The sequence below is a fragment of the Ambystoma mexicanum genome, chromosome 1p (assembly GCF_040938575.1).
Source record: "Ambystoma mexicanum isolate Mex_15411 chromosome 1p, UKY_AmexF1_1, whole genome shotgun sequence".
Lineage (NCBI taxonomy): Eukaryota > Metazoa > Chordata > Amphibia > Caudata > Ambystomatidae > Ambystoma > Ambystoma mexicanum.
Window position 1 is genome coordinate 232,371,069 of NC_090921.1, and position 25,234 is coordinate 232,396,302.

The 25,234-nt window shown below is 51.0% G+C and overlaps 44 non-coding genes across 44 annotated transcripts; all 44 read right to left on the reverse strand.

The window, feature by feature from the left end:
- Positions 1-164: 164 nt before the first annotated feature.
- On the reverse strand, positions 165-235 carry TRNAG-GCC (transfer RNA glycine (anticodon GCC)). Its single transcript has one exon. It is a non-coding gene; the product is annotated as a tRNA-Gly (tRNA).
- Positions 236-790: 555 nt separating this feature from the next.
- TRNAG-CCC (transfer RNA glycine (anticodon CCC)) lies at positions 791-861 on the reverse strand. The gene has a single exon. It is a non-coding gene; the product is annotated as a tRNA-Gly (tRNA).
- Positions 862-1,211: 350 nt separating this feature from the next.
- On the reverse strand, positions 1,212-1,282 carry TRNAG-GCC (transfer RNA glycine (anticodon GCC)). The gene has a single exon. It is a non-coding gene; the product is annotated as a tRNA-Gly (tRNA).
- A 555-nt stretch (positions 1,283-1,837) lies between these two features.
- TRNAG-CCC (transfer RNA glycine (anticodon CCC)) lies at positions 1,838-1,908 on the reverse strand. The gene has a single exon. It is a non-coding gene; the product is annotated as a tRNA-Gly (tRNA).
- Positions 1,909-2,258: 350 nt separating this feature from the next.
- TRNAG-GCC (transfer RNA glycine (anticodon GCC)) lies at positions 2,259-2,329 on the reverse strand. The gene has a single exon. It is a non-coding gene; the product is annotated as a tRNA-Gly (tRNA).
- A 565-nt stretch (positions 2,330-2,894) lies between these two features.
- TRNAG-CCC (transfer RNA glycine (anticodon CCC)) lies at positions 2,895-2,965 on the reverse strand. The gene has a single exon. It is a non-coding gene; the product is annotated as a tRNA-Gly (tRNA).
- Positions 2,966-3,315: 350 nt separating this feature from the next.
- On the reverse strand, positions 3,316-3,386 carry TRNAG-GCC (transfer RNA glycine (anticodon GCC)). Its single transcript has one exon. It is a non-coding gene; the product is annotated as a tRNA-Gly (tRNA).
- Positions 3,387-4,362: 976 nt separating this feature from the next.
- TRNAG-GCC (transfer RNA glycine (anticodon GCC)) lies at positions 4,363-4,433 on the reverse strand. Its single transcript has one exon. It is a non-coding gene; the product is annotated as a tRNA-Gly (tRNA).
- A 555-nt stretch (positions 4,434-4,988) lies between these two features.
- On the reverse strand, positions 4,989-5,059 carry TRNAG-CCC (transfer RNA glycine (anticodon CCC)). Its single transcript has one exon. It is a non-coding gene; the product is annotated as a tRNA-Gly (tRNA).
- A 350-nt stretch (positions 5,060-5,409) lies between these two features.
- TRNAG-GCC (transfer RNA glycine (anticodon GCC)) lies at positions 5,410-5,480 on the reverse strand. The gene has a single exon. It is a non-coding gene; the product is annotated as a tRNA-Gly (tRNA).
- A 555-nt stretch (positions 5,481-6,035) lies between these two features.
- TRNAG-CCC (transfer RNA glycine (anticodon CCC)) lies at positions 6,036-6,106 on the reverse strand. The gene has a single exon. It is a non-coding gene; the product is annotated as a tRNA-Gly (tRNA).
- A 350-nt stretch (positions 6,107-6,456) lies between these two features.
- TRNAG-GCC (transfer RNA glycine (anticodon GCC)) lies at positions 6,457-6,527 on the reverse strand. Its single transcript has one exon. It is a non-coding gene; the product is annotated as a tRNA-Gly (tRNA).
- A 555-nt stretch (positions 6,528-7,082) lies between these two features.
- Positions 7,083-7,153, reverse strand: TRNAG-CCC (transfer RNA glycine (anticodon CCC)). Its single transcript has one exon. It is a non-coding gene; the product is annotated as a tRNA-Gly (tRNA).
- A 350-nt stretch (positions 7,154-7,503) lies between these two features.
- On the reverse strand, positions 7,504-7,574 carry TRNAG-GCC (transfer RNA glycine (anticodon GCC)). The gene has a single exon. It is a non-coding gene; the product is annotated as a tRNA-Gly (tRNA).
- Positions 7,575-8,139: 565 nt separating this feature from the next.
- Positions 8,140-8,210, reverse strand: TRNAG-CCC (transfer RNA glycine (anticodon CCC)). Its single transcript has one exon. It is a non-coding gene; the product is annotated as a tRNA-Gly (tRNA).
- A 350-nt stretch (positions 8,211-8,560) lies between these two features.
- TRNAG-GCC (transfer RNA glycine (anticodon GCC)) lies at positions 8,561-8,631 on the reverse strand. Its single transcript has one exon. It is a non-coding gene; the product is annotated as a tRNA-Gly (tRNA).
- Positions 8,632-9,186: 555 nt separating this feature from the next.
- On the reverse strand, positions 9,187-9,257 carry TRNAG-CCC (transfer RNA glycine (anticodon CCC)). The gene has a single exon. It is a non-coding gene; the product is annotated as a tRNA-Gly (tRNA).
- A 350-nt stretch (positions 9,258-9,607) lies between these two features.
- TRNAG-GCC (transfer RNA glycine (anticodon GCC)) lies at positions 9,608-9,678 on the reverse strand. The gene has a single exon. It is a non-coding gene; the product is annotated as a tRNA-Gly (tRNA).
- Positions 9,679-10,233: 555 nt separating this feature from the next.
- TRNAG-CCC (transfer RNA glycine (anticodon CCC)) lies at positions 10,234-10,304 on the reverse strand. Its single transcript has one exon. It is a non-coding gene; the product is annotated as a tRNA-Gly (tRNA).
- Positions 10,305-10,654: 350 nt separating this feature from the next.
- TRNAG-GCC (transfer RNA glycine (anticodon GCC)) lies at positions 10,655-10,725 on the reverse strand. Its single transcript has one exon. It is a non-coding gene; the product is annotated as a tRNA-Gly (tRNA).
- A 555-nt stretch (positions 10,726-11,280) lies between these two features.
- TRNAG-CCC (transfer RNA glycine (anticodon CCC)) lies at positions 11,281-11,351 on the reverse strand. Its single transcript has one exon. It is a non-coding gene; the product is annotated as a tRNA-Gly (tRNA).
- Positions 11,352-11,701: 350 nt separating this feature from the next.
- On the reverse strand, positions 11,702-11,772 carry TRNAG-GCC (transfer RNA glycine (anticodon GCC)). The gene has a single exon. It is a non-coding gene; the product is annotated as a tRNA-Gly (tRNA).
- A 945-nt stretch (positions 11,773-12,717) lies between these two features.
- On the reverse strand, positions 12,718-12,788 carry TRNAG-GCC (transfer RNA glycine (anticodon GCC)). Its single transcript has one exon. It is a non-coding gene; the product is annotated as a tRNA-Gly (tRNA).
- A 555-nt stretch (positions 12,789-13,343) lies between these two features.
- TRNAG-CCC (transfer RNA glycine (anticodon CCC)) lies at positions 13,344-13,414 on the reverse strand. The gene has a single exon. It is a non-coding gene; the product is annotated as a tRNA-Gly (tRNA).
- Positions 13,415-13,764: 350 nt separating this feature from the next.
- Positions 13,765-13,835, reverse strand: TRNAG-GCC (transfer RNA glycine (anticodon GCC)). Its single transcript has one exon. It is a non-coding gene; the product is annotated as a tRNA-Gly (tRNA).
- Positions 13,836-14,400: 565 nt separating this feature from the next.
- Positions 14,401-14,471, reverse strand: TRNAG-CCC (transfer RNA glycine (anticodon CCC)). The gene has a single exon. It is a non-coding gene; the product is annotated as a tRNA-Gly (tRNA).
- A 350-nt stretch (positions 14,472-14,821) lies between these two features.
- Positions 14,822-14,892, reverse strand: TRNAG-GCC (transfer RNA glycine (anticodon GCC)). The gene has a single exon. It is a non-coding gene; the product is annotated as a tRNA-Gly (tRNA).
- Positions 14,893-15,447: 555 nt separating this feature from the next.
- TRNAG-CCC (transfer RNA glycine (anticodon CCC)) lies at positions 15,448-15,518 on the reverse strand. Its single transcript has one exon. It is a non-coding gene; the product is annotated as a tRNA-Gly (tRNA).
- Positions 15,519-15,868: 350 nt separating this feature from the next.
- Positions 15,869-15,939, reverse strand: TRNAG-GCC (transfer RNA glycine (anticodon GCC)). The gene has a single exon. It is a non-coding gene; the product is annotated as a tRNA-Gly (tRNA).
- Positions 15,940-16,494: 555 nt separating this feature from the next.
- On the reverse strand, positions 16,495-16,565 carry TRNAG-CCC (transfer RNA glycine (anticodon CCC)). The gene has a single exon. It is a non-coding gene; the product is annotated as a tRNA-Gly (tRNA).
- Positions 16,566-16,915: 350 nt separating this feature from the next.
- Positions 16,916-16,986, reverse strand: TRNAG-GCC (transfer RNA glycine (anticodon GCC)). The gene has a single exon. It is a non-coding gene; the product is annotated as a tRNA-Gly (tRNA).
- A 555-nt stretch (positions 16,987-17,541) lies between these two features.
- Positions 17,542-17,612, reverse strand: TRNAG-CCC (transfer RNA glycine (anticodon CCC)). Its single transcript has one exon. It is a non-coding gene; the product is annotated as a tRNA-Gly (tRNA).
- Positions 17,613-17,962: 350 nt separating this feature from the next.
- TRNAG-GCC (transfer RNA glycine (anticodon GCC)) lies at positions 17,963-18,033 on the reverse strand. Its single transcript has one exon. It is a non-coding gene; the product is annotated as a tRNA-Gly (tRNA).
- A 565-nt stretch (positions 18,034-18,598) lies between these two features.
- Positions 18,599-18,669, reverse strand: TRNAG-CCC (transfer RNA glycine (anticodon CCC)). The gene has a single exon. It is a non-coding gene; the product is annotated as a tRNA-Gly (tRNA).
- Positions 18,670-19,645: 976 nt separating this feature from the next.
- Positions 19,646-19,716, reverse strand: TRNAG-CCC (transfer RNA glycine (anticodon CCC)). The gene has a single exon. It is a non-coding gene; the product is annotated as a tRNA-Gly (tRNA).
- Positions 19,717-20,066: 350 nt separating this feature from the next.
- TRNAG-GCC (transfer RNA glycine (anticodon GCC)) lies at positions 20,067-20,137 on the reverse strand. The gene has a single exon. It is a non-coding gene; the product is annotated as a tRNA-Gly (tRNA).
- A 555-nt stretch (positions 20,138-20,692) lies between these two features.
- TRNAG-CCC (transfer RNA glycine (anticodon CCC)) lies at positions 20,693-20,763 on the reverse strand. The gene has a single exon. It is a non-coding gene; the product is annotated as a tRNA-Gly (tRNA).
- Positions 20,764-21,113: 350 nt separating this feature from the next.
- On the reverse strand, positions 21,114-21,184 carry TRNAG-GCC (transfer RNA glycine (anticodon GCC)). The gene has a single exon. It is a non-coding gene; the product is annotated as a tRNA-Gly (tRNA).
- Positions 21,185-21,739: 555 nt separating this feature from the next.
- On the reverse strand, positions 21,740-21,810 carry TRNAG-CCC (transfer RNA glycine (anticodon CCC)). Its single transcript has one exon. It is a non-coding gene; the product is annotated as a tRNA-Gly (tRNA).
- Positions 21,811-22,160: 350 nt separating this feature from the next.
- TRNAG-GCC (transfer RNA glycine (anticodon GCC)) lies at positions 22,161-22,231 on the reverse strand. The gene has a single exon. It is a non-coding gene; the product is annotated as a tRNA-Gly (tRNA).
- Positions 22,232-22,786: 555 nt separating this feature from the next.
- Positions 22,787-22,857, reverse strand: TRNAG-CCC (transfer RNA glycine (anticodon CCC)). Its single transcript has one exon. It is a non-coding gene; the product is annotated as a tRNA-Gly (tRNA).
- Positions 22,858-23,207: 350 nt separating this feature from the next.
- On the reverse strand, positions 23,208-23,278 carry TRNAG-GCC (transfer RNA glycine (anticodon GCC)). The gene has a single exon. It is a non-coding gene; the product is annotated as a tRNA-Gly (tRNA).
- A 555-nt stretch (positions 23,279-23,833) lies between these two features.
- TRNAG-CCC (transfer RNA glycine (anticodon CCC)) lies at positions 23,834-23,904 on the reverse strand. The gene has a single exon. It is a non-coding gene; the product is annotated as a tRNA-Gly (tRNA).
- A 986-nt stretch (positions 23,905-24,890) lies between these two features.
- TRNAG-CCC (transfer RNA glycine (anticodon CCC)) lies at positions 24,891-24,961 on the reverse strand. The gene has a single exon. It is a non-coding gene; the product is annotated as a tRNA-Gly (tRNA).
- Between the last annotated feature and the right edge of the window lie 273 nt (positions 24,962-25,234).

Here is a 25,234-nt window from a genome sequence, read left to right on the forward strand (position 1 = left end):
TTCCAGTCAAGGCGCAGCGGCCCCTTCTACTAAAAGGGATCAGCAGAGTGATCGCTAGTAGCAGAAATAAGGCAAGCAAGGCAATCAAGGCTTGTTTTTTTGTTTGATCTCTTCCTTTTCACGATGCTTCAAAGTCAACGAAAGGTACATGTGCAAAACGCTCATGCATTGGCCGGGAATCGAACCCGGGCCTCCCGCGTGGCAGGCGAGAATTCTACCACTGAACCACCAATGCCTTACATGCTGCACACTGGCGCTACAGTGCTCTGGACCATTGCAGCCCAGAGCAGCTGATTTAACAGAGCACTGCAGTGACATGAGGATGGCGCCAGCTCCGGTGGGTGAATGGGAGCTGCGCTGCCCTGGCAGTCCTTCTCACTCACTTGGCCACGAACGGCCAGGTTCTATAGACAGGAAAAGTGGACAGAGGCAAGCACACTGGTAGATGAGGGTGGCCTTTGTATGGGTCGCTACTCTGAGTGCAGTTCCCTGAGCACCGTGCCTCAGGAAAGCCAGACTTCTACTGCAGGACTCAGGGGATATCTTTGCAGCCACACGAGGCTGACACCCTTTCAATCTGGGCTTCTGGGGTCTTCTGGGAATTATTTGCATAATAGAAGGTTTCCCGCCTTAAGTTGAAACTGCAGTTCCATCTTCTGCTAAAAGAGGGCAGCAGAGTGCTTTCTTTGCGCAGAAAACAGACAAGCAATGCAATCATCTTATCTACCGTTTCCATTTTTCTTTTCCCATGCCTTTTAAAATATCAAGAGACACGTCTACAAAAGTGCCATGCATTGGCCGGGAATCGAACCCGGGCCTCCCGCTTGGGAAGCGAGAATTCTACCACTGAACTACCAATGCTTGACAAGCAGCATTACTGCGGTAGAGCGCTTGATTTAACACACCTGCCAGTTCCATGCGAATGGTCACTCGTAAACTCTTGACTTCTGCTGAAAGCCTCATTGAAGGCCTTTGCAGACGTGTGAGACTGGCACCTACTCGGGCTGGGCCTCTATGAGCTGTTTGCATAATCTGAGATTGCCCTGCTTCCAGTCAAGGCGCAGCGGCCCCTTCTACTAAAAGGGATCAGCAGAGTGATCGCTAGTAGCAGAAATAAGGCAAGCAAGGCAATCAAGGCTTGTTTTTTTGTTCGGTCTCTTCCTTTTCACGATGCTTCAAAGTCAACGAAAGGTACATGTGCAAAACGCTCATGCATTGGCCGGGAATCGAACCCGGGCCTCCCGCGTGGCAGGCGAGAATTCTACCACTGAACCACCAATGCCTTTCATGCTGCACACTGGCGCTACAGTGCTCTGGACCATTGCAGCCCAGAGCAGCTGATTTAACAGAGCACTGCAGTGACATGAGGATGGCGCCAGCTCCGGTGGGTGAATGGGAGCTGCGCTGCCCTGGCAGTCCTTCTCACTCACTTGGCCACGAACGGCCAGGTTCTATAGACAGGAAAAGTGGACAGAGGCAAGCACACTGGTAGATGAGGGTGGCCTTTGTATGGGTCGCTACTCTGAGTGCAGTTCCCTGAGCACCGTGCCTCAGGAAAGCCAGACTTCTACCGCAGGACTCAGGGGATATCTTTGCAGCCACACGAGGCTGACACCCTTTCAATCTGGGCTTCTGGGGTCTTCTGGGAATTATTTGCATAATAGAAGGTTTCCCGCCTTAAGTTGAAACTGCAGTTCCATCTTCTGCTAAAAGAGGGCAGCAGAGTGCTTTCTTTGCGCAGAAAACAGACAAGAAATGCAATCATCTTATCTACCGTTTCCATTTTTCTTTTCCCATGCCTTTTAAAATATCAAGAGACACGTCTACAAAAGTGCCATGCATTGGCCGGGAATCGAACCCGGGCCTCCCGCTTGGGAAGCGAAAATTCTACCACTGAACTACCAATGCCTGACAAGCAGCATTACTGCGGTAGAGCGCTTGATTTAACACACCTGCCAGTTCCATGCGAATGGTCACTCGTAAACTCTTGACTTCTGCTGAAAGCCTCATTGAAGGCCTTTGCAGACGTGTGAGACTGGCACCTACTCGGGCTGGGCCTCTATGAGCGTTTTGCATAATCTGAGATTGCCCTGCTTCCAGTCAAGGCGCAGCGGCCCCTTCTACTAAAAGGGATCAGCAGACTGATCGCTAGTAGCAGAAATAAGGCAAGCAAGGCAATCAAGGCTTGTTTTTTTGTTCGGTCTCTTCCTTTTCACGATGCTTCAAAGTCAACGAAAGGTACATGTGCAAAACGCTCATGCATTGGCCGGGAATCGAACCCGGGCCTCCCGCATGGCAGGCGAGAATTCTACCACTGAACCACCAATGCCTTTCATGCTGCACACTGGCGCTACAGTGCTCTGGACCATTGCAGCCCAGAGCAGCTGATTTAACAGAGCACTGCAGTGACATGAGGATGGCGCCAGCTCCGGTGGGTGAATGGGAGCTGCGCTGCCCTGGCAGTCCTTCTCACTCACTTGGCCACGAACGGCCACGAACGGCCAGGTTCTATAGACAGGAAAAGTGGACAGAGGCAAGCACACTGGTAGATGAGGGTGGCCTTTGTATGGGTCGCTACTCAGAGTGCAGTTCCCTGAGCACCGTGCCTCAGGAAAGCCAGACTTCTACTGCAGGACTCAGTGGATATCTTTGCAGCCACACGAGGCTGACACCCTTTCAATCTGGGCTTCTGGGGTCTTCTGGGAATTATTTGCATAATAGAAGGTTTCCCGCCTTAAGTTGAAACTGCAGTTCCATCTTCTGCTAAAAGAGGGCAGCAGAGTGCTTTCTTTGCGCAGAAAACAGAGAAGCAATGCAATCATCTTATCTACCGTTTCCATTTTTCTTTTCCCATGCCTTTTAAAATATCAAGAGACACGTCTACAAAAGTGCCATGCATTGGCCGGGAATCGAACCCGGGCCTCCCGCTTGGGAAGCGAGAATTCTACCACTGAACTACCAATGCTTGACAAGCAGCATTACTGCGGTAGAGCGCTTGATTTAACACACCTGCCAGTTCCATGCGAATGGTCACTCGTAAACTCTTGACTTCTGCTGAAAGCCTCATTGAAGGCCTTTGCAGACGTGTGAGACTGGCACCTACTCGAGCTGGGCCTCTATGAGCTGTTTGCATAATCTGAGATTGCCCTGCTTCCAGTCAAGGCGCAGCGGCCCCTTCTACTAAAAGGGATCAGCAGAGTGATCGCTAGTAGCAGAAATAAGGCAAGCAAGGCAATCAAGGCTTGTTTTTTTGTTTGATCTCTTCCTTTTCACGATGCTTCAAAGTCAACGAAAGGTACATGTGCAAAACGCTCATGCATTGGCCGGGAATCGAACCCGGGCCTCCCGCGTGGCAGGCGAGAATTCTACCACTGAACCACCAATGCCTTACATGCTGCACACTGGCGCTACAGTGCTCTGGACCATTGCAGCCCAGAGCAGCTGATTTAACAGAGCACTGCAGTGACATGAGGATGGCGCCAGCTCCGGTGGGTGAATGGGAGCTGCGCTGCCCTGGCAGTCCTTCTCACTCACTTGGCCACGAACGGCCAGGTTCTATAGACAGGAAAAGTGGACAGAGGCAAGCACACTGGTAGATGAGGGTGGCCTTTGTATGGGTCGCTACTCTGAGTGCAGTTCCCTGAGCACCGTGCCTCAGGAAAGCCAGACTTCTACTGCAGGACTCAGGGGATATCTTTGCAGCCACACGAGGCTGACACCCTTTCAATCTGGGCTTCTGGGGTCTTCTGGGAATTATTTGCATAATAGAAGGTTTCCCGCCTTAAGTTGAAACTGCAGTTCCATCTTCTGCTAAAAGAGGGCAGCAGAGTGCTTTCTTTGCGCAGAAAACAGACAAGCAATGCAATCATCTTATCTACCGTTTCCATTTTTCTTTTCCCATGCCTTTTAAAATATCAAGAGACACGTCTACAAAAGTGCCATGCATTGGCCGGGAATCGAACCCGGGCCTCCCGCTTGGGAAGCTAGAATTCTACCACTGAACTACCAATGCTTGACAAGCAGCATTACTGCGGTAGAGCGCTTGATTTAACACACCTGCCAGTTCCATGCGAATGGTCACTCGTAAACTCTTGACTTCTGCTGAAAGCCTCATTGAAGGCCTTTGCAGACGTGTGAGACTGGCACCTACTCGGGCTGGGCCTCTATGAGCTGTTTGCATAATCTGAGATTGCCCTGCTTCCAGTCAAGGCGCAGCGGCCCCTTCTACTAAAAGGGATCAGCAGAGTGATCGCTAGTAGCAGAAATAAGGCAAGCAAGGCAATCAAGGCTTGTTTTTTTGTTTGATCTCTTCCTTTTCACGATGCTTCAAAGTCAACGAAAGGTACATGTGCAAAACGCTCATGCATTGGCCGGGAATCGAACCCGGGCCTCCCGCGTGGCAGGCGAGAATTCTACCACTGAACCACCAATGCCTTACATGCTGCACACTGGCGCTACAGTGCTCTGGACCATTGCAGCCCAGAGCAGCTGATTTAACAGAGCACTGCAGTGACATGAGGATGGCGCCAGCTCCGGTGGGTGAATGGGAGCTGCGCTGCCCTGGCAGTCCTTCTCACTCACTTGGCCACGAACGGCCAGGTTCTATAGACAGGAAAAGTGGACAGAGGCAAGCACACTGGTAGATGAGGGTGGCCTTTGTATGGGTCGCTACTCTGAGTGCAGTTCCCTGAGCACCGTGCCTCAGGAAAGCCAGACTTCTACTGCAGGACTCAGGGGATATCTTTGCAGCCACACGAGGCTGACACCCTTTCAATCTGGGCTTCTGGGGTCTTCTGGGAATTATTTGCATAATAGAAGGTTTCCCGCCTTAAGTTGAAACTGCAGTTCCATCTTCTGCTAAAAGAGGGCAGCAGAGTGCTTTCTTTGCGCAGAAAACAGACAAGCAATGCAATCATCTTATCTACCGTTTCCATTTTTCTTTTCCCATGCCTTTTAAAATATCAAGAGACACGTCTACAAAAGTGCCATGCATTGGCCGGGAATCGAACCCGGGCCTCCCGCTTGGGAAGCGAGAATTCTACCACTGAACTACCAATGCTTGACAAGCAGCATTACTGCGGTAGAGCGCTTGATTTAACACACCTGCCAGTTCCATGCGAATGGTCACTCGTAAACTCTTGACTTCTGCTGAAAGCCTCATTGAAGGCCTTTGCAGACGTGTGAGACTGGCACCTACTCGAGCTGGGCCTCGATGAGCTGTTTGCATAATCTGAGATTGCCCTGCTTCCAGTCAAGGCGCAGCGGCCCCTTCTACTAAAAGGGATCAGCAGAGTGATCGCTAGTAGCAGAAATAAGGCAAGCAAGGCAATCAAGGCTTGTTTTTTTGTTTGATCTCTTCCTTTTCACGATGCTTCAAAGTCAACGAAAGGTACATGTGCAAAACGCTCATGCATTGGCCGGGAATCGAACCCGGGCCTCCCGCGTGGCAGGCGAGAATTCTACCACTGAACCACCAATGCCTTACATGCTGCACACTGGCGCTACAGTGCTCTGGACCATTGCAGCCCAGAGCAGCTGATTTAACAGAGCACTGCAGTGACATGAGGATGGCGCCAGCTCCGGTGGGTGAATGGGAGCTGCGCTGCCCTGGCAGTCCTTCTCACTCACTTGGCCACGAACGGCCAGGTTCTATAGACAGGAAAAGTGGACAGAGGCAAGCACACTGGTAGATGAGGGTGGCCTTTGTATGGGTCGCTACTCTGAGTGCAGTTCCCTGAGCACCGTGCCTCAGGAAAGCCAGACTTCTACTGCAGGACTCAGGGGATATCTTTGCAGCCACACGAGGCTGACACCCTTTCAATCTGGGCTTCTGGGGTCTTCTGGGAATTATTTGCATAATAGAAGGTTTCCCGCCTTAAGTTGAAACTGCAGTTCCATCTTCTGCTAAAAGAGGGCAGCAGAGTGCTTTCTTTGCGCAGAAAACAGACAAGCAATGCAATCATCTTATCTACCGTTTCCATTTTTCTTTTCCCATGCCTTTTAAAATATCAAGAGACACGTCTACAAAAGTGCCATGCATTGGCCGGGAATCGAACCCGGGCCTCCCGCTTGGGAAGCGAGAATTCTACCACTGAACTACCAATGCTTGACAAGCAGCATTACTGCGGTAGAGCGCTTGATTTAACACACCTGCCAGTTCCATGCGAATGGTCACTCGTAAACTCTTGACTTCTGCTGAAAGCCTCATTGAAGGCCTTTGCAGACGTGTGAGACTGGCACCTACTCGGGCTGGGCCTCTATGAGCTGTTTGCATAATCTGAGATTGCCCTGCTTCCAGTCAAGGCGCAGCGGCCCCTTCTACTAAAAGGGATCAGCAGAGTGATCGCTAGTAGCAGAAATAAGGCAAGCAAGGCAATCAAGGCTTGTTTTTTTGTTCGGTCTCTTCCTTTTCACGATGCTTCAAAGTCAACGAAAGGTACATGTGCAAAACGCTCATGCATTGGCCGGGAATCGAACCCGGGCCTCCCGCGTGGCAGGCGAGAATTCTACCACTGAACCACCAATGCCTTTCATGCTGCACACTGGCGCTACAGTGCTCTGGACCATTGCAGCCCAGAGCAGCTGATTTAACAGAGCACTGCAGTGACATGAGGATGGCGCCAGCTCCGGTGGGTGAATGGGAGCTGCGCTGCCCTGGCAGTCCTTCTCACTCACTTGGCCACGAACGGCCAGGTTCTATAGACAGGAAAAGTGGACAGAGGCAAGCACACTGGTAGATGAGGGTGGCCTTTGTATGGGTCGCTACTCTGAGTGCAGTTCCCTGAGCACCGTGCCTCAGGAAAGCCAGACTTCTACCGCAGGACTCAGGGGATATCTTTGCAGCCACACGAGGCTGACACCCTTTCAATCTGGGCTTCTGGGGTCTTCTGGGAATTATTTGCATAATAGAAGGTTTCCCGCCTTAAGTTGAAACTGCAGTTCCATCTTCTGCTAAAAGAGGGCAGCAGAGTGCTTTCTTTGCGCAGAAAACAGACAAGAAATGCAATCATCTTATCTACCGTTTCCATTTTTCTTTTCCCATGCCTTTTAAAATATCAAGAGACACGTCTACAAAAGTGCCATGCATTGGCCGGGAATCGAACCCGGGCCTCCCGCTTGGGAAGCGAGAATTCTACCACTGAACTACCAATGCCTGACAAGCAGCATTACTGCGGTAGAGCGCTTGATTTAACACACCTGCCAGTTCCATGCGAATGGTCACTCGTAAACTCTTGACTTCTGCTGAAAGCCTCATTGAAGGCCTTTGCAGACGTGTGAGACTGGCACCTACTCGAGCTGGGCCTCTATGAGCGTTTTGCATAATCTGAGATTGCCCTGCTTCCAGTCAAGGCGCAGCGGCCCCTTCTACTAAAAGGGATCAGCAGACTGATCGCTAGTAGCAGAAATAAGGCAAGCAAGGCAATCAAGGCTTGTTTTTTTGTTCGGTCTCTTCCTTTTCACGATGCTTCAAAGTCAACGAAAGGTACATGTGCAAAACGCTCATGCATTGGCCGGGAATCGAACCCGGGCCTCCCGCATGGCAGGCGAGAATTCTACCACTGAACCACCAATGCCTTTCATGCTGCACACTGGCGCTACAGTGCTCTGGACCATTGCAGCCCAGAGCAGCTGATTTAACAGAGCACTGCAGTGACATGAGGATGGCGCCAGCTCCGGTGGGTGAATGGGAGCTGCGCTGCCCTGGCAGTCCTTCTCACTCACTTGGCCACGAACGGCCACGAACGGCCAGGTTCTATAGACAGGAAAAGTGGACAGAGGCAAGCACACTGGTAGATGAGGGTGGCCTTTGTATGGGTCGCTACTCAGAGTGCAGTTCCCTGAGCACCGTGCCTCAGGAAAGCCAGACTTCTACTGCAGGACTCAGTGGATATCTTTGCAGCCACACGAGGCTGACACCCTTTCAATCTGGGCTTCTGGGGTCTTCTGGGAATTATTTGCATAATAGAAGGTTTCCCGCCTTAAGTTGAAACTGCAGTTCCATCTTCTGCTAAAAGAGGGCAGCAGAGTGCTTTCTTTGCGCAGAAAACAGAGAAGCAATGCAATCATCTTATCTACCGTTTCCATTTTTCTTTTCCCATGCCTTTTAAAATATCAAGAGACACGTCTACAAAAGTGCCATGCATTGGCCGGGAATCGAACCCGGGCCTCCCGCTTGGGAAGCGAGAATTCTACCACTGAACTACCAATGCTTGACAAGCAGCATTACTGCGGTAGAGCGCTTGATTTAACACACCTGCCAGTTCCATGCGAATGGTCACTCGTAAACTCTTGACTTCTGCTGAAAGCCTCATTGAAGGCCTTTGCAGACGTGTGAGACTGGCACCTACTCGAGCTGGGCCTCTATGAGCTGTTTGCATAATCTGAGATTGCCCTGCTTCCAGTCAAGGCGCAGCGGCCCCTTCTACTAAAAGGGATCAGCAGAGTGATCGCTAGTAGCAGAAATAAGGCAAGCAAGGCAATCAAGGCTTGTTTTTTTGTTTGATCTCTTCCTTTTCACGATGCTTCAAAGTCAACGAAAGGTACATGTGCAAAACGCTCATGCATTGGCCGGGAATCGAACCCGGGCCTCCCGCGTGGCAGGCGAGAATTCTACCACTGAACCACCAATGCCTTACATGCTGCACACTGGCGCTACAGTGCTCTGGACCATTGCAGCCCAGAGCAGCTGATTTAACAGAGCACTGCAGTGACATGAGGATGGCGCCAGCTCCGGTGGGTGAATGGGAGCTGCGCTGCCCTGGCAGTCCTTCTCACTCACTTGGCCACGAACGGCCAGGTTCTATAGACAGGAAAAGTGGACAGAGGCAAGCACACTGGTAGATGAGGGTGGCCTTTGTATGGGTCGCTACTCTGAGTGCAGTTCCCTGAGCACCGTGCCTCAGGAAAGCCAGACTTCTACTGCAGGACTCAGGGGATATCTTTGCAGCCACACGAGGCTGACACCCTTTCAATCTGGGCTTCTGGGGTCTTCTGGGAATTATTTGCATAATAGAAGGTTTCCCGCCTTAAGTTGAAACTGCAGTTCCATCTTCTGCTAAAAGAGGGCAGCAGAGTGCTTTCTTTGCGCAGAAAACAGACAAGCAATGCAATCATCTTATCTACCGTTTCCATTTTTCTTTTCCCATGCCTTTTAAAATATCAAGAGACACGTCTACAAAAGTGCCATGCATTGGCCGGGAATCGAACCCGGGCCTCCCGCTTGGGAAGCGAGAATTCTACCACTGAACTACCAATGCTTGACAAGCAGCATTACTGCGGTAGAGCGCTTGATTTAACACACCTGCCAGTTCCATGCGAATGGTCACTCGTAAACTCTTGACTTCTGCTGAAAGCCTCATTGAAGGCCTTTGCAGACGTGTGAGACTGGCACCTACTCTGGCTGGGCCTCTATGAGCTGTTTGCATAATCTGAGATTGCCCTGCTTCCAGTCAAGGCGCAGCGGCCCCTTCTACTAAAAGGGATCAGCAGAGTGATCGCTAGTAGCAGAAATAAGGCAAGCAAGGCAATCAAGGCTTGTTTTTTTGTTTGATCTCTTCCTTTTCACGATGCTTCAAAGTCAACGAAAGGTACATGTGCAAAACGCTCATGCATTGGCCGGGAATCGAACCCGGGCCTCCCGCGTGGCAGGCGAGAATTCTACCACTGAACCACCAATGCCTTACATGCTGCACACTGGCGCTACAGTGCTCTGGACCATTGCAGCCCAGAGCAGCTGATTTAACAGAGCACTGCAGTGACATGAGGATGGCGCCAGCTCCGGTGGGTGAATGGGAGCTGCGCTGCCCTGGCAGTCCTTCTCACTCACTTGGCCACGAACGGCCAGGTTCTATAGACAGGAAAAGTGGACAGAGGCAAGCACACTGGTAGATGAGGGTGGCCTTTGTATGGGTCGCTACTCTGAGTGCAGTTCCCTGAGCACCGTGCCTCAGGAAAGCCAGACTTCTACTGCAGGACTCAGGGGATATCTTTGCAGCCACACGAGGCTGACACCCTTTCAATCTGGGCTTCTGGGGTCTTCTGGGAATTATTTGCATAATAGAAGGTTTCCCGCCTTAAGTTGAAACTGCAGTTCCATCTTCTGCTAAAAGAGGGCAGCAGAGTGCTTTCTTTGCGCAGAAAACAGACAAGCAATGCAATCATCTTATCTACCGTTTCCATTTTTCTTTTCCCATGCCTTTTAAAATATCAAGAGACACGTCTACAAAAGTGCCATGCATTGGCCGGGAATCGAACCCGGGCCTCCCGCTTGGGAAGCGAGAATTCTACCACTGAACTACCAATGCTTGACAAGCAGCATTACTGCGGTAGAGCGCTTGATTTAACACACCTGCCAGTTCCATGCGAATGGTCACTCGTAAACTCTTGACTTCTGCTGAAAGCCTCATTGAAGGCCTTTGCAGACGTGTGAGACTGGCACCTACTCGAGCTGGGCCTCTATGAGCTGTTTGCATAATCTGAGATTGCCCTGCTTCCAGTCAAGGCGCAGCGGCCCCTTCTACTAAAAGGGATCAGCAGAGTGATCGCTAGTAGCAGAAATAAGGCAAGCAAGGCAATCAAGGCTTGTTTTTTTGTTTGATCTCTTCCTTTTCACGATGCTTCAAAGTCAACGAAAGGTACATGTGCAAAACGCTCATGCATTGGCCGGGAATCGAACCCGGGCCTCCCGCGTGGCAGGCGAGAATTCTACCACTGAACCACCAATGCCTTACATGCTGCAAACTGGCGCTACAGTGCTCTGGACCATTGCAGCCCAGAGCAGCTGATTTAACAGAGCACTGCAGTGACATGAGGATGGCGCCAGCTCCGGTGGGTGAATGGGAGCTGCGCTGCCCTGGCAGTCCTTCTCACTCACTTGGCCACGAACGGCCAGGTTCTATAGACAGGAAAAGTGGACAGAGGCAAGCACACTGGTAGATGAGGGTGGCCTTTGTATGGGTCGCTACTCTGAGTGCAGTTCCCTGAGCACCGTGCCTCAGGAAAGCCAGACTTCTACTGCAGGACTCAGGGGATATCTTTGCAGCCACACGAGGCTGACACCCTTTCAATCTGGGCTTCTGGGGTCTTCTGGGAATTATTTGCATAATAGAAGGTTTCCCGCCTTAAGTTGAAACTGCAGTTCCATCTTCTGCTAAAAGAGGGCAGCAGAGTGCTTTCTTTGCGCAGAAAACAGACAAGCAATGCAATCATCTTATCTACCGTTTCCATTTTTCTTTTCCCATGCCTTTTAAAATATCAAGAGACACGTCTACAAAAGTGCCATGCATTGGCCGGGAATCGAACCCGGGCCTCCCGCTTGGGAAGCGAGAATTCTACCACTGAACTACCAATGCTTGACAAGCAGCATTACTGCGGTAGAGTGCTTGATTTAACACACCTGCCAGTTCCATGCGAATGGTCACTCGTAAACTCTTGACTTCTGCTGAAAGCCTCATTGAAGGCCTTTGCAGACGTGTGAGACTGGCACCTACTCGAGCTGGGCCTCTATGAGCTGTTTGCATAATCTGAGATTGCCCTGCTTCCAGTCAAGGCGCAGCGGCCCCTTCTACTAAAAGGGATCAGCAGAGTGATCGCTAGTAGCAGAAATAAGGCAAGCAAGGCAATCAAGGCTTGTTTTTTTGTTTGATCTCTTCCTTTTCACGATGCTTCAAAGTCAACGAAAGGTACATGTGCAAAACGCTCATGCATTGGCCGGGAATCGAACCCGGGCCTCCCGCGTGGCAGGCGAGAATTCTACCACTGAACCACCAATGCCTTACATGCTGCACACTGGCGCTACAGTGCTCTGGACCATTGCAGCCCAGAGCAGCTGATTTAACAGAGCACTGCAGTGACATGAGGATGGCACCAGCTCCGGTGGGTGAATGGGAGCTGCGCTGCCCTGGCAGTCCTTCTCACTCACTTGGCCACGAACGGCCAGGTTCTATAGACAGGAAAAGTGGACAGAGGCAAGCACACTGGTAGATGAGGGTGGCCTTTGTATGGGTTGCTACTCTGAGTGCAGTTCCCTGAGCACCGTGCCTCAGGAAAGCCAGACTTCTACTGCAGGACTCAGGGGATATCTTTGCAGCCACACGAGGCTGACACCCTTTCAATCTGGGCTTCTGGGGTCTTCTGGGAATTATTTGCATAATAGAAGGTTTCCCGCCTTAAGTTGAAACTGCAGTTCCATCTTCTGCTAAAAGAGGGCAGCAGAGTGCTTTCTTTGCGCAGAAAACAGACAAGCAATGCAATCATCTTATCTACCGTTTCCATTTTTCTTTTCCCATGCCTTTTAAAATATCAAGAGACACGTCTACAAAAGTGCCATGCATTGGCCGGGAATCGAACCCGGGCCTCCCGCTTCCGGCTGACAAGCAGCATTACTGCGGTAGAGCGCTTGATTTAACACACCTGCCAGTTCCATGCGAATGGTCACTCGTAAACTCTTGACTTCTGCTGAAAGCCTCATTGAAGGCCTTTGCAGACGTGTGAGACTGGCACCTACTCGGGCTGGGCCTCTATGAGCTGTTTGCATAATCTGAGATTGCCCTGCTTCCAGTCAAGGCGCAGCGGCCCCTTCTACTAAAAGGGATCAGCAGAGTGATCGCTAGTAGCAGAAATAAGGCAAGCAAGGCAATCAAGGCTTGTTTTTTTGTTCGGTCTCTTCCTTTTCACGATGCTTCAAAGTCAACGAAAGGTACATGTGCAAAACGCTCATGCATTGGCCGGGAATTGAACCCGGGCCTCCCGCGTGGCAGGCGAGAATTCTACCACTGAACCACCAATGCCTTTCATGCTGCACACTGGCGCTACAGTGCTCTGGACCATTGCAGCCCAGAGCAGCTGATTTAACAGAGCACTGCAGTGACATGAGGATGGCGCCAGCTCCGGTGGGTGAATGGGAGCTGCGCTGCCCTGGCAGTCCTTCTCACTCACTTGGCCACGAACGGCCAGGTTCTATAGACAGGAAAAGTGGACAGAGGCAAGCACACTGGTAGATGAGGGTGGCCTTTGTATGGGTCGCTACTCTGAGTGCAGTTCCCTGAGCACCGTGCCTCAGGAAAGCCAGACTTCTACCGCAGGACTCAGGGGATATCTTTGCAGCCACACGAGGCTGACACCCTTTCAATCTGGGCTTCTGGGGTCTTCTGGGAATTATTTGCATAATAGAAGGTTTCCCGCCTTAAGTTGAAACTGCAGTTCCATCTTCTGCTAAAAGAGGGCAGCAGATTGCTTTCTTTGCGCAGAAAACAGACAAGCAATGCAATCATCTTATCTACCGTTTCCATTTTTCTTTTCCCATGCCTTTTAAAATATCAAGAGACACGTCTACAAAAGTGCCATGCATTGGCCGGGAATCGAACCCGGGCCTCCCGCTTGGGAAGCGAGAATTCTACCACTGAACTACCAATGCCTGACAAGCAGCATTACTGCGGTAGAGCGCTTGATTTAACACACCTGCCAGTTCCATGCGAATGGTCACTCGTAAACTCTTGACTTCTGCTGAAAGCCTCATTGAAGGCCTTTGCAGACGTGTGAGACTGGCACCTACTCGGGCTGGGCCTCTATGAGCGTTTTGCATAATCTGAGATTGCCCTGCTTCCAGTCAAGGCGCAGCGGCCCCTTCTACTAAAAGGGATCAGCAGAGTGATCGCTAGTAGCAGAAATAAGGCAAGCAAGGCAATCAAGGCTTGTTTTTTTGTTCGGTCTCTTCCTTTTCACGATGCTTCAAAGTCAACGAAAGGTACATGTGCAAAATGCTCATGCATTGGCCGGGAATCGAACCCGGGCCTCCCGCATGGCAGGCGAGAATTCTACCACTGAACCACCAATGCCTTTCATGCTGCACACTGGCGCTACAGTGCTCTGGACCATTGCAGCCCAGAGCAGCTGATTTAACAGAGCACTGCAGTGACATGAGGATGGCGCCAGCTCCGGTGGGTGAATGGGAGCTGCGCTGCCCTGGCAGTCCTTCTCACTCACTTGGCCACGAACGGCCACGAACGGCCAGGTTCTATAGACAGGAAAAGTGGACAGAGGCAAGCACACTGGTAGATGAGGGTGGCCTTTGTATGGGTCGCTACTCAGAGTGCAGTTCCCTGAGCACCGTGCCTCAGGAAAGCCAGACTTCTACTGCAGGACTCAGTGGATATCTTTGCAGCCACACGAGGCTGACACCCTTTCAATCTGGGCTTCTGGGGTCTTCTGGGAATTATTTGCATAATAGAAGGTTTCCCGCCTTAAGTTGAAACTGCAGTTCCATCTTCTGCTAAAAGAGGGCAGCAGAGTGCTTTCTTTGCGCAGAAAACAGAGAAGCAATGCAATCATCTTATCTACCGTTTCCATTTTTCTTTTCCCATGCCTTTTAAAATATCAAGAGACACGTCTACAAAAGTGCCATGCATTGGCCGGGAATCGAACCCGGGCCTCCCGCTTGGGAAGCGAGAATTCTACCACTGAACTACCAATGCTTGACAAGCAGCATTACTGCGGTAGAGCGCTTGATTTAACACACCTGCCAGTTCCATGCGAATGGTCACTCGTAAACTCTTGACTTCTGCTGAAAGCCTCATTGAAGGCCTTTGCAGACGTGTGAGACTGGCACCTACTCGAGCTGGGCCTCTATGAGCTGTTTGCATAATCTGAGATTGCCCTGCTTCCAGTCAAGGCGCAGCGGCCCCTTCTACTAAAAGGGATCAGCAGAGTGATCGCTAGTAGCAGAAATAAGGCAAGCAAGGCAATCAAGGCTTGTTTTTTTGTTTGATCTCTTCCTTTTCACGATGCTTCAAAGTCAACGAAAGGTACATGTGCAAAACGCTCATGCATTGGCCGGGAATCGAACCCGGGCCTCCCGCGTGGCAGGCGAGAATTCTACCACTGAACCACCAATGCCTTACATGCTGCACACTGGCGCTACAGTGCTCTGGACCATTGCAGCCCAGAGCAGCTGATTTAACAGAGCACTGCAGTGACATGAGGATGGCGCCAGCTCCGGTGGGTGAATGGGAGCTGCGCTGCCCTGGCAGTCCTTCTCACTCACTTGGCCACGAACGGCCAGGTTCTATAGACAGGAAAAGTGGACAGAGGCAAGCACACTGGTAGATGAGGGTGGCCTTTGTATGGGTCGCTACTCTGAGTGCAGTTCCCTGAGCACCGTGCCTCAGGAAAGCCAGACTTCTACTGCAGGACTCAGGGGATATCTTTGCAGCCACACGAGGCTGACACCCTTTCAATCTGGGCTTCTGGGGTCTTCTGGGAATTATTTGCATAATAGAAGGTTTCCCGCCTTAAGTTGAAACTGCAGTTCCATCTTCTGCTAAAAGAGGGCAGCAGAGTGCTTTCTTTGCGCAGAAAACAGACAAGCAATGCAATCATCTTATCTACCGTTTCCATTTTTCTTTTCCCATGCCTTTTAAAATATCAAGAGACACGTCTACAAAAGTGCCATGCATTGGCCGGGAATCGAACCCGGGCCTCCCGCTTGGGAAGCGAGAATTCTACCACTGAACTACCAATGCTTGACAAGCAGCATTACTGCGGTAGAGCGCTTGATTTAACACACCTGCCAGTTCCATGCGAATGGTCACTCGTAAACTCTTGACTTCTGCTGAAAGCCTCATTGAAGGCCTTTGCAGACGTGTGAGACTGGCACCTACTCGGGCTGGGCCTCTATGAGCTGTTTGCATAATCTGAGATTGCCCTGCTTCCAGTCAAGGCGCAGCGGCCCCTTCTACTAAAAGGGATCAGCAGAGTGATCGCTAGTAGCAGAAATAAGGCAAGCAAGGCAATCAAGGCTTGTTTTTTTGTTTGATCTCTTCCTTTTCACGATGCTTCAAAGTCAACGAAAGGTACATGTGCAAAACGCTCATGCATTGGCCGGGAATCGAACCCGGGCCTCCCGCGTGGCAGGCGAGAATTCTACCACTGAACCACCAATGCCTTACATGCTGCACACTGGCGCTACAGTGCTCTGGACCATTGCAGCCCAGAGCAGCTGATTTAACAGAGCACTGCAGTGACATGAGGATGGCGCCAGCTCCGGTGGGTGAATGGGAGCTGCGCTGCCCTGGCAGTCCTTCTCACTCACTTGGCCACGAACGGCCAGGTTCTATAGACAGGAAAAGTGGACAGAGGCAAGCACACTGGTAGATGAGGGTGGCCTTTGTATGGGTCGCTACTCTGAGTGCAGTTCCCTGAGCACCGTGCCTCAGGAAAGCCAGACTTCTACTGCAGGACTCAGGGGATATCTTTGCAGCCACACGAGGCTGACACCCTTTCAATCTGGGCTTCTGGGGTCTTCTGGGAATTATTTGCATAATAGAAGGTTTCCCGCCTTAAGTTGAAACTGCAGTTCCATCTTCTGCTAAAAGAGGGCAGCAGAGTGCTTTCTTTGCGCAGAAAACAGACAAGCAATGCAATCATCTTATCTACCGTTTCCATTTTTCTTTTCCCATGCCTTTTAAAATATCAAGAGACACGTCTACAAAAGTGCCATGCATTGGCCGGGAATCGAACCCGGGCCTCCCGCTTGGGAAGCGAGAATTCTACCACTGAACTACCAATGCTTGACAAGCAGCATTACTGCGGTAGAGCGCTTGATTTAACACACCTGCCAGTTCCATGCGAATGGTCACTCGTAAACTCTTGACTTCTGCTGAAAGCCTCATTGAAGGCCTTTGCAGACGTGTGAGACTGGCACCTACTCGGGCTGGGCCTCTATGAGCTGTTTGCATAATCTGAGATTGCCCTGCTTCCAGTCAAGGCGCAGCGGCCCCTTCTACTAAAAGGGATCAGCAGAGTGATCGCTAGTAGCAGAAATAAGGCAAGCAAGGCAATCAAGGCTTGTTTTTTTGTTCGGTCTCTTCCTTTTCACGATGCTTCAAAGTCAACGAAAGGTACATGTGCAAAACGCTCATGCATTGGCCGGGAATCGAACCCGGGCCTCCCGCGTGGCAGGCGAGAATTCTACCACTGAACCACCAATGCCTTTCATGCTGCACACTGGCGCTACAGTGCTCTGGACCATTGCAGCCCAGAGCAGCTGATTTAACAGAGCACTGCAGTGACATGAGGATGGCGCCAGCTCCGGTGGGTGAATGGGAGCTGCGCTGCCCTGGCAGTCCTTCTCACTCACTTGGCCACGAACGGCCAGGTTCTATAGACAGGAAAAGTGGACAGAGGCAAGCACACTGGTAGATGAGGGTGGCCTTTGTATGGGTCGCTACTCTGAGTGCAGTTCCCTGAGCACCGTGCCTCAGGAAAGCCAGACTTCTACCGCAGGACTCAGGGGATATCTTTGCAGCCACACGAGGCTGACACCCTTTCAATCTGGGCTTCTGGGGTCTTCTGGGAATTATTTGCATAATAGAAGGTTTCCCGCCTTAAGTTGAAACTGCAGTTCCATCTTCTGCTAAAAGAGGGCAGCAGAGTGCTTTCTTTGCGCAGAAAACAGACAAGAAATGCAATCATCTTATCTACCGTTTCCATTTTTCTTTTCCCATGCCTTTTAAAATATCAAGAGACACGTCTACAAAAGTGCCATGCATTGGCCGGGAATTGAACCCGGGCCTCCCGCTTGGGAAGCGAGAATTCTACCACTGAACTACCAATGCCTGACAAGCAGCATTACTGCGGTAGAGCGCTTGATTTAACACACCTGCCAGTTCCATGCGAATGGTCACTCGTAAACTCTTGACTTCTGCTGAAAGCCTCATTGAAGGCCTTTGCAGACGTGTGAGACTGGCACCTACTCGGGCTGGGCCTCTATGAGCGTTTTGCATAATCTGAGATTGCCCTGCTTCCAGTCAAGGCGCAGCGGCCCCTTCTACTAAAAGGGATCAGCAGACTGATCGCTAGTAGCAGAAATAAGGCAAGCAAGGCAATCAAGGCTTGTTTTTTTGTTCGGTCTCTTCCTTTTCACGATGCTTCAAAGTCAACGAAAGGTACATGTGCAAAACGCTCATGCATTGGCCGGGAATCGAACCCGGGCCTCCCGCATGGCAGGCGAGAATTCTACCACTGAACCACCAATGCCTTTCATGCTGCACACTGGCGCTACAGTGCTCTGGACCATTGCAGCCCAGAGCAGCTGATTTAACAGAGCACTGCAGTGACATGAGGATGGCGCCAGCTCCGGTGGGTGAATGGGAGCTGCGCTGCCCTGGCAGTCCTTCTCACTCACTTGGCCACGAACGGCCACGAACGGCCAGGTTCTATAGACAGGAAAAGTGGACAGAGGCAAGCACACTGGTAGATGAGGGTGGCCTTTGTATGGGTCGCTACTCAGAGTGCAGTTCCCTGAGCACCGTGCCTCAGGAAAGCCAGACTTCTACTGCAGGACTCAGTGGATATCTTTGCAGCCACACGAGGCTGACACCCTTTCAATCTGGGCTTCTGGGGTCTTCTGGGAATTATTTGCATAATAGAAGGTTTCCCGCCTTAAGTTGAAACTGCAGTTCCATCTTCTGCTAAAAGAGGGCAGCAGAGTGCTTTCTTTGCGCAGAAAACAGAGAAGCAATGCAATCATCTTATCTACCGTTTCCATTTTTCTTTTCCCATGCCTTTTAAAATATCAAGAGACACGTCTACAAAAGTGCCATGCATTGGCCGGGAATCGAACCCGGGCCTCCCGCTTGGGAAGCGAGAATTCTACCACTGAACTACCAATGCTTGACAAGCAGCATTACTGCGGTAGAGCGCTTGATTTAACACACCTGCCAGTTCCATGCGAATGGTCACTCGTAAACTCTTGACTTCTGCTGAAAGCCTCATTGAAGGCCTTTGCAGACGTGTGAGACTGGCACCTACTCGAGCTGGGCCTCTATGAGCTGTTTGCATAATCTGAGATTGCCCTGCTTCCAGTCAAGGCGCAGCGGCCCCTTCTACTAAAAGGGATCAGCAGAGTGATCGCTAGTAGCAGAAATAAGGCAAGCAAGGCAATCAAGGCTTGTTTTTTTGTTTGATCTCTTCCTTTTCACGATGCTTCAAAGTCAACGAAAGGTACATGTGCAAAACGCTCATGCATTGGCCGGGAATCGAACCCGGGCCTCCCGCATGGCAGGTGAGAATTCTACCACTGAACCACCAATGCCTTACATGCTGCACACTGGCGCTACAGTGCTCTGGACCATTGCAGCCCAGAGCAGCTGATTTAACAGAGCACTGCAGTGACATGAGGATGGCGCCAGCTCCGGTGGGTGAATGGGAGCTGCGCTGCCCTGGCAGTCCTTCTCACTCACTTGGCCACGAACGGCCAGGTTCTATAGACAGGAAAAGTGGACAGAGGCAAGCACACTGGTAGATGAGGGTGGCCTTTGTATGGGTCGCTACTCTGAGTGCAGTTCCCTGAGCACCGTGCCTCAGGAAAGCCAGACTTCTACTGCAGGACTCAGTGGATATCTTTGCAGCCACACGAGGCTGACACCCTTTCAATCTGGGCTTCTGGGGTCTTCTGGGAATTATTTGCATAATAGAAGGTTTCCCGCCTTAAGTTGAAACTGCAGTTCCATCTTCTGCTAAAAGAGGGCAGCAGAGTGCTTTCTTTGCGCAGAAAACAGACAAGCAATGCAATCATCTTATCTACCGTTTCCATTTTTCTTTTCCCATGCCTTTTAAAATATCAAGAGACACGTCTACAAAAGTGCCATGCATTGGCCGGGAATCGAACCCGGGCCTCCCGCGTGGGAAGCGAGAATTCTACCACTGAACTACCAATGCTTGACAAGCAGCATTACTGCGGTAGAGCACTTGATTTAACACACCTGCCAGTTCCATGCGAATGGTCACTCGTAAACTCTTGACTTCTGCTGAAAGCCTCATTGAAGGCCTTTGCAGACGTGTGAGACTGGCACCTACTCGAGCTGGGCCTCTATGAGCTGTTTGCATAATCTGAGATTGCCCTGCTTCCAGTCAAGGCGCAGCGGCCCCTTCTACTAAAAGGGATCAGCAGAGTGATCGCTAGTAGCAGAAATAAGGCAAGCAAGGCAATCAAGGCTTGTTTTTTTGTTTGATCTCTTCCTTTTCACGATGCTTCAAAGTCAACGAAAGGTACATGTGCAAAACGCTCATGCATTGGCCGGGAATCGAACCCGGGCCTCCCGCGTGGCAGGCGAGAATTCTACCACTGAACCACCAATGCCTTACATGCTGCACACTGGCGCTACAGTGCTCTGGACCATTGCAGCCCAGAGCAGCTGATTTAACAGAGCACTGCAGTGACATGAGGATGGCGCCAGCTCCGGTGGGTGAATGGGAGCTGCGCTGCCCTGGCAGTCCTTCTCACTCACTTGGCCACGAACGGCCAGGTTCTATAGACAGGAAAAGTGGACAGAGGCAAGCACACTGGTAGATGAGGGTGGCCTTTGTATGGGTCGCTACTCTGAGTGCAGTTCCCTGAGCACCGTGCCTCAGGAAAGCCAGACTTCTACTGCAGGACTCAGGGGATATCTTTGCAGCCACACGAGGCTGACACCCTTTCAATCTGGGCTTCTGGGGTCTTCTGGGAATTATTTGCATAATAGAAGGTTTCCCGCCTTAAGTTGAAACTGCAGTTCCATCTTCTGCTAAAAGAGGGCAGCAGAGTGCTTTCTTTGCGCAGAAAACAGACAAGCAATGCAATCATCTTATCTACCGTTTCCATTTTTCTTTTCCCATGCCTTTTAAAATATCAAGAGACACGTCTACAAAAGTGCCATGCATTGGCCGGGAATCGAACCCGGGCCTCCCGCTTGGGAAGCGAGAATTCTACCACTGAACTACCAATGCTTGACAAGCAGCATTACTGCGGTAGAGCACTTGATTTAACACACCTGCCAGTTCCATGCGAATGGTCACTCGTAAACTCTTGACTTCTGCTGAAAGCCTCATTGAAGGCCTTTGCAGACGTGTGAGACTGGCACCTACTCGGGCTGGGCCTCTATGAGCTGTTTGCATAATCTGAGATTGCCCTGCTTCCAGTCAAGGCGCAGCGGCCCCTTCTACTAAAAGGGATCAGCAGAGTGATCGCTAGTAGCAGAAATAAGGCAAGCAAGGCAATCAAGGCATGTTTTTTTGTTCGGTCTCTTCCTTTTCACGATGCTTCAAAGTCAACGAAAGGTACATGTGCAAAACGCTCATGCATTGGCCGGGAATCGAACCCGGGCCTCCCGCGTGGCAGGCGAGAATTCTACCACTGAACCACCAATGCCTTTCATGCTGCACACTGGCGCTACAGTGCTCTGGACCATTGCAGCCCAGAGCAGCTGATTTAACAGAGCACTGCAGTGACATGAGGATGGCGCCAGCTCCGGTGGGTGAATGGGAGCTGCGCTGCCCTGGCAGTCCTTCTCACTCACTTGGCCACGAACGGCCAGGTTCTATAGACAGGAAAAGTGGACAGAGGCAAGCACACTGGTAGATGAGGGTGGCCTTTGTATGGGTCGCTACTCTGAGTGCAGTTCCCTGAGCACCGTGCCTCAGGAAAGCCAGACTTCTACCGCAGGACTCAGGGGATATCTTTGCAGCCACACGAGGCTGACACCCTTTCAATCTGGGCTTCTGGGGTCTTCTGGGAATTATTTGCATAATAGAAGGTTTCCCGCCTTAAGTTGAAACTGCAGTTCCATCTTCTGCTAAAAGAGGGCAGCAGAGTGCTTTCTTTGCGCAGAAAACAGACAAGAAATGCAATCATCTTATCTACCGTTTCCATTTTTCTTTTCCCATGCCTTTTAAAATATCAAGAGACACGTCTACAAAATTGCCATGCATTGGCCGGGAATCGAACCCGGGCCTCCCGCTTGGGAAGCGAGAATTCTACCACTGAACTACCAATGCCTGACAAGCAGCATTACTGCGGTAGAGCGCTTGATTTAACACACCTGCCAGTTCCATGCGAATGGTCACTCGTAAACTCTTGACTTCTGCTGAAAGCCTCATTGAAGGCCTTTGCAGACGTGTGAGACTGGCACCTACTCGGGCTGGGCCTCTATGAGCGTTTTGCATAATCTGAGATTGCCCTGCTTCCAGTCAAGGCGCAGCGGCCCCTTCTACTAAAAGGGATCAGCAGACTGATCGCTAGTAGCAGAAATAAGGCAAGCAAGGCAATCAAGGCTTGTTTTTTTGTTCGGTCTCTTCCTTTTCACGATGCTTCAAAGTCAACGAAAGGTACATGTGCAAAACGCTCATGCATTGGCCGGGAATCGAACCCGGGCCTCCCGCATGGCAGGCGAGAATTCTACCACTGAACCACCAATGCCTTTCATGCTGCACACTGGCGCTACAGTGCTCTGGACCATTGCAGCCCAGAGCAGCTGATTTAACAGAGCACTGCAGTGACATGAGGATGGCGCCAGCTCCGGTGGGTGAATGGGAGCTGCGCTGCCCTGGCAGTCCTTCTCACTCACTTGGCCACGAACGGCCAGGTTCTATAGACAGGAAAAGTGGACAGAGGCAAGCACACTGGTAGATGAGGGTGGCCTTTGTATGGGTCGCTACTCTGAGTGCAGTTCCCTGAGCACCGTGCCTCAGGAAAGCCAGACTTCTACTGCAGGACTCAGGGGATATCTTTGCAGCCACACGAGGCTGACACCCTTTCAATCTGGGCTTCTGGGGTCTTCTGGGAATTATTTGCATAATAGAAGGTTTCCCGCCTTAAGTTGAAACTGCAGTTCCATCTTCTGCTAAAAGAGGGCAGCAGAGTGCTTTCTTTGCGCAGAAAACAGACAAGCAATGCAATCATCTTATCTACCGTTTCCATTTTTCTTTTCCCATGCCTTTTAAAATATCAAGAGACACGTCTACAAAAGTGCCATGCATTGGCCGGGAATCGAACCCGGGCCTCCCGCTTGGGAAGCGAGAATTCTACCACTGAACTACCAATGCTTGACAAGCAGCATTACTGCGGTAGAGCGCTTGATTTAACACACCTGCCAGTTCCATGCGAATGGTCACTCGTAAACTCTTGACTTCTGCTGAAAGCCTCATTGAAGGCCTTTGCAGACGTGTGAGACTGGCACCTACTCGGGCTGGGCCTCTATGAGCTGTTTGCATAATCTGAGATTGCCCTGCTTCCAGTCAAGGCGCAGCGGCCCCTTCTACTAAAAGGGATCAGCAGAGTGATCGCTAGTAGCAGAAATAAGGCAAGCAAGGCAATCAAGGCTTGTTTTTTTGTTCGGTCTCTTCCTTTTCACGATGCTTCAAAGTCAACGAAAGGTACATGTGCAAAACGCTCATGCATTGGCCGGGAATCGAACCCGGGCCTCCCGCGTGGCAGGCGAGAATTCTACCACTGAACCACCAATGCCTTTCATGCTGCACACTGGCGCTACAGTGCTCTGGACCATTGCAGCCCAGAGCAGCTGATTTAACAGAGCACTGCAGTGACATGAGGATGACGCCAGCTCCGGTGGGTGAATGGGAGCTGCGCTGCCCTGGCAGTCCTTCTCACTCACTTGGCCACGAACGGCCAGGTTCTATAGACAGGAAAAGTGGACAGAGGCAAGCACACTGGTAGATGAGGGTGGCCTTTGTATGGGTCGCTACTCTGAGTGCAGTTCCCTGAGCACCGTGCCTCAGGAAAGCCAGACTTCTACCGCAGGACTCAGGGGATATCTTTGCAGCCACACGAGGCTGACACCCTTTCAATCTGGGCTTCTGGGGTCTTCTGGGAATTATTTGCATAATAGAAGGTTTCCCGCCTTAAGTTGAAACTGCAGTTCCATCTTCTGCTAAAAGAGGGCAGCAGAGTGCTTTCTTTGCGCAGAAAACAGACAAGAAATGCAATCATCTTATCTACCGTTTCCATTTTTCTTTTCCCATGCCTTTTAAAATATCAAGAGACACGTCTACAAAAGTGCCATGCATTGGCCGGGAATCGAACCCGGGCCTCCCGCTTGGGAAGCGAGAATTCTACCACTGAACTACCAATGCCTGACAAGCAGCATTACTGCGGTAGAGCGCTTGATTTAACACACCTGCCAGTTCCATGCGAATGGTCACTCGTAAACTCTTGACTTCTGCTGAAAGCCTCATTGAAGGCCTTTGCAGACGTGTGAGACTGGCACCTACTCGGGCTGGGCCTCTATGAGCGTTTTGCATAATCTGAGATTGCCCTGCTTCCAGTCAAGGCGCAGCGGCCCCTTCTACTAAAAGGGATCAGCAGAGTGATCGCTAGTAGCAGAAATAAGGCAAGCAAGGCAATCAAGGCTTGTTTTTTTGTTCGGTCTCTTCCTTTTCACGATGCTTCAAAGTCAACGAAAGGTACATGTGCAAAATGCTCATGCATTGGCTGGGAATCGAACCCGGGCCTCCCGCATGGCAGGCGAGAATTCTACCACTGAACCACCAATGCCTTTCATGCTGCACACTGGCGCTACAGTGCTCTGGACCATTGCAGCCCAGAGCAGCTGATTTAACAGAGCACTGCAGTGACATGAGGATGGCGCCAGCTCCGGTGGGTGAATGGGAGCTGCGCTGCCCTGGCAGTCCTTCTCACTCACTTGGCCACGAACGGCCACGAACGGCCAGGTTCTATAGACAGGAAAAGTGGACAGAGGCAAGCACACTGGTAGATGAGGGTGGCCTTTGTATGGGTCGCTACTCAGAGTGCAGTTCCCTGAGCACCGTGCCTCAGGAAAGCCAGACTTCTACTGCAGGACTCAGTGGATATCTTTGCAGCCACACGAGGCTGACACCCTTTCAATCTGGGCTTCTGGGGTCTTCTGGGAATTATTTGCATAATAGAAGGTTTCCCGCCTTAAGTTGAAACTGCAGTTCCATCTTCTGCTAAAAGAGGGCAGCAGAGTGCTTTCTTTGCGCAGAAAACAGAGAAGCAATGCAATCATCTTATCTACCGTTTCCATTTTTCTTTTCCCATGCCTTTTAAAATATCAAGAGACACGTCTACAAAAGTGCCATGCATTGGCCGGGAATCGAACCCGGGCCTCCCGCTTGGGAAGCGAGAATTCTACCACTGAACTACCAATGCTTGACAAGCAGCATTACTGCGGTAGAGCGCTTGATTTAACACACCTGCCAGTTCCATGCGAATGGTCACTCGTAAACTCTTGACTTCTGCTGAAAGCCTCATTGAAGGCCTTTGCAGACGTGTGAGACTGGCACCTACTCGAGCTGGGCCTCTATGAGCTGTTTGCATAATCTGAGATTGCCCTGCTTCCAGTCAAGGCGCAGCGGCCCCTTCTACTAAAAGGGATCAGCAGAGTGATCGCTAGTAGCAGAAATAAGGCAAGCAAGGCAATCA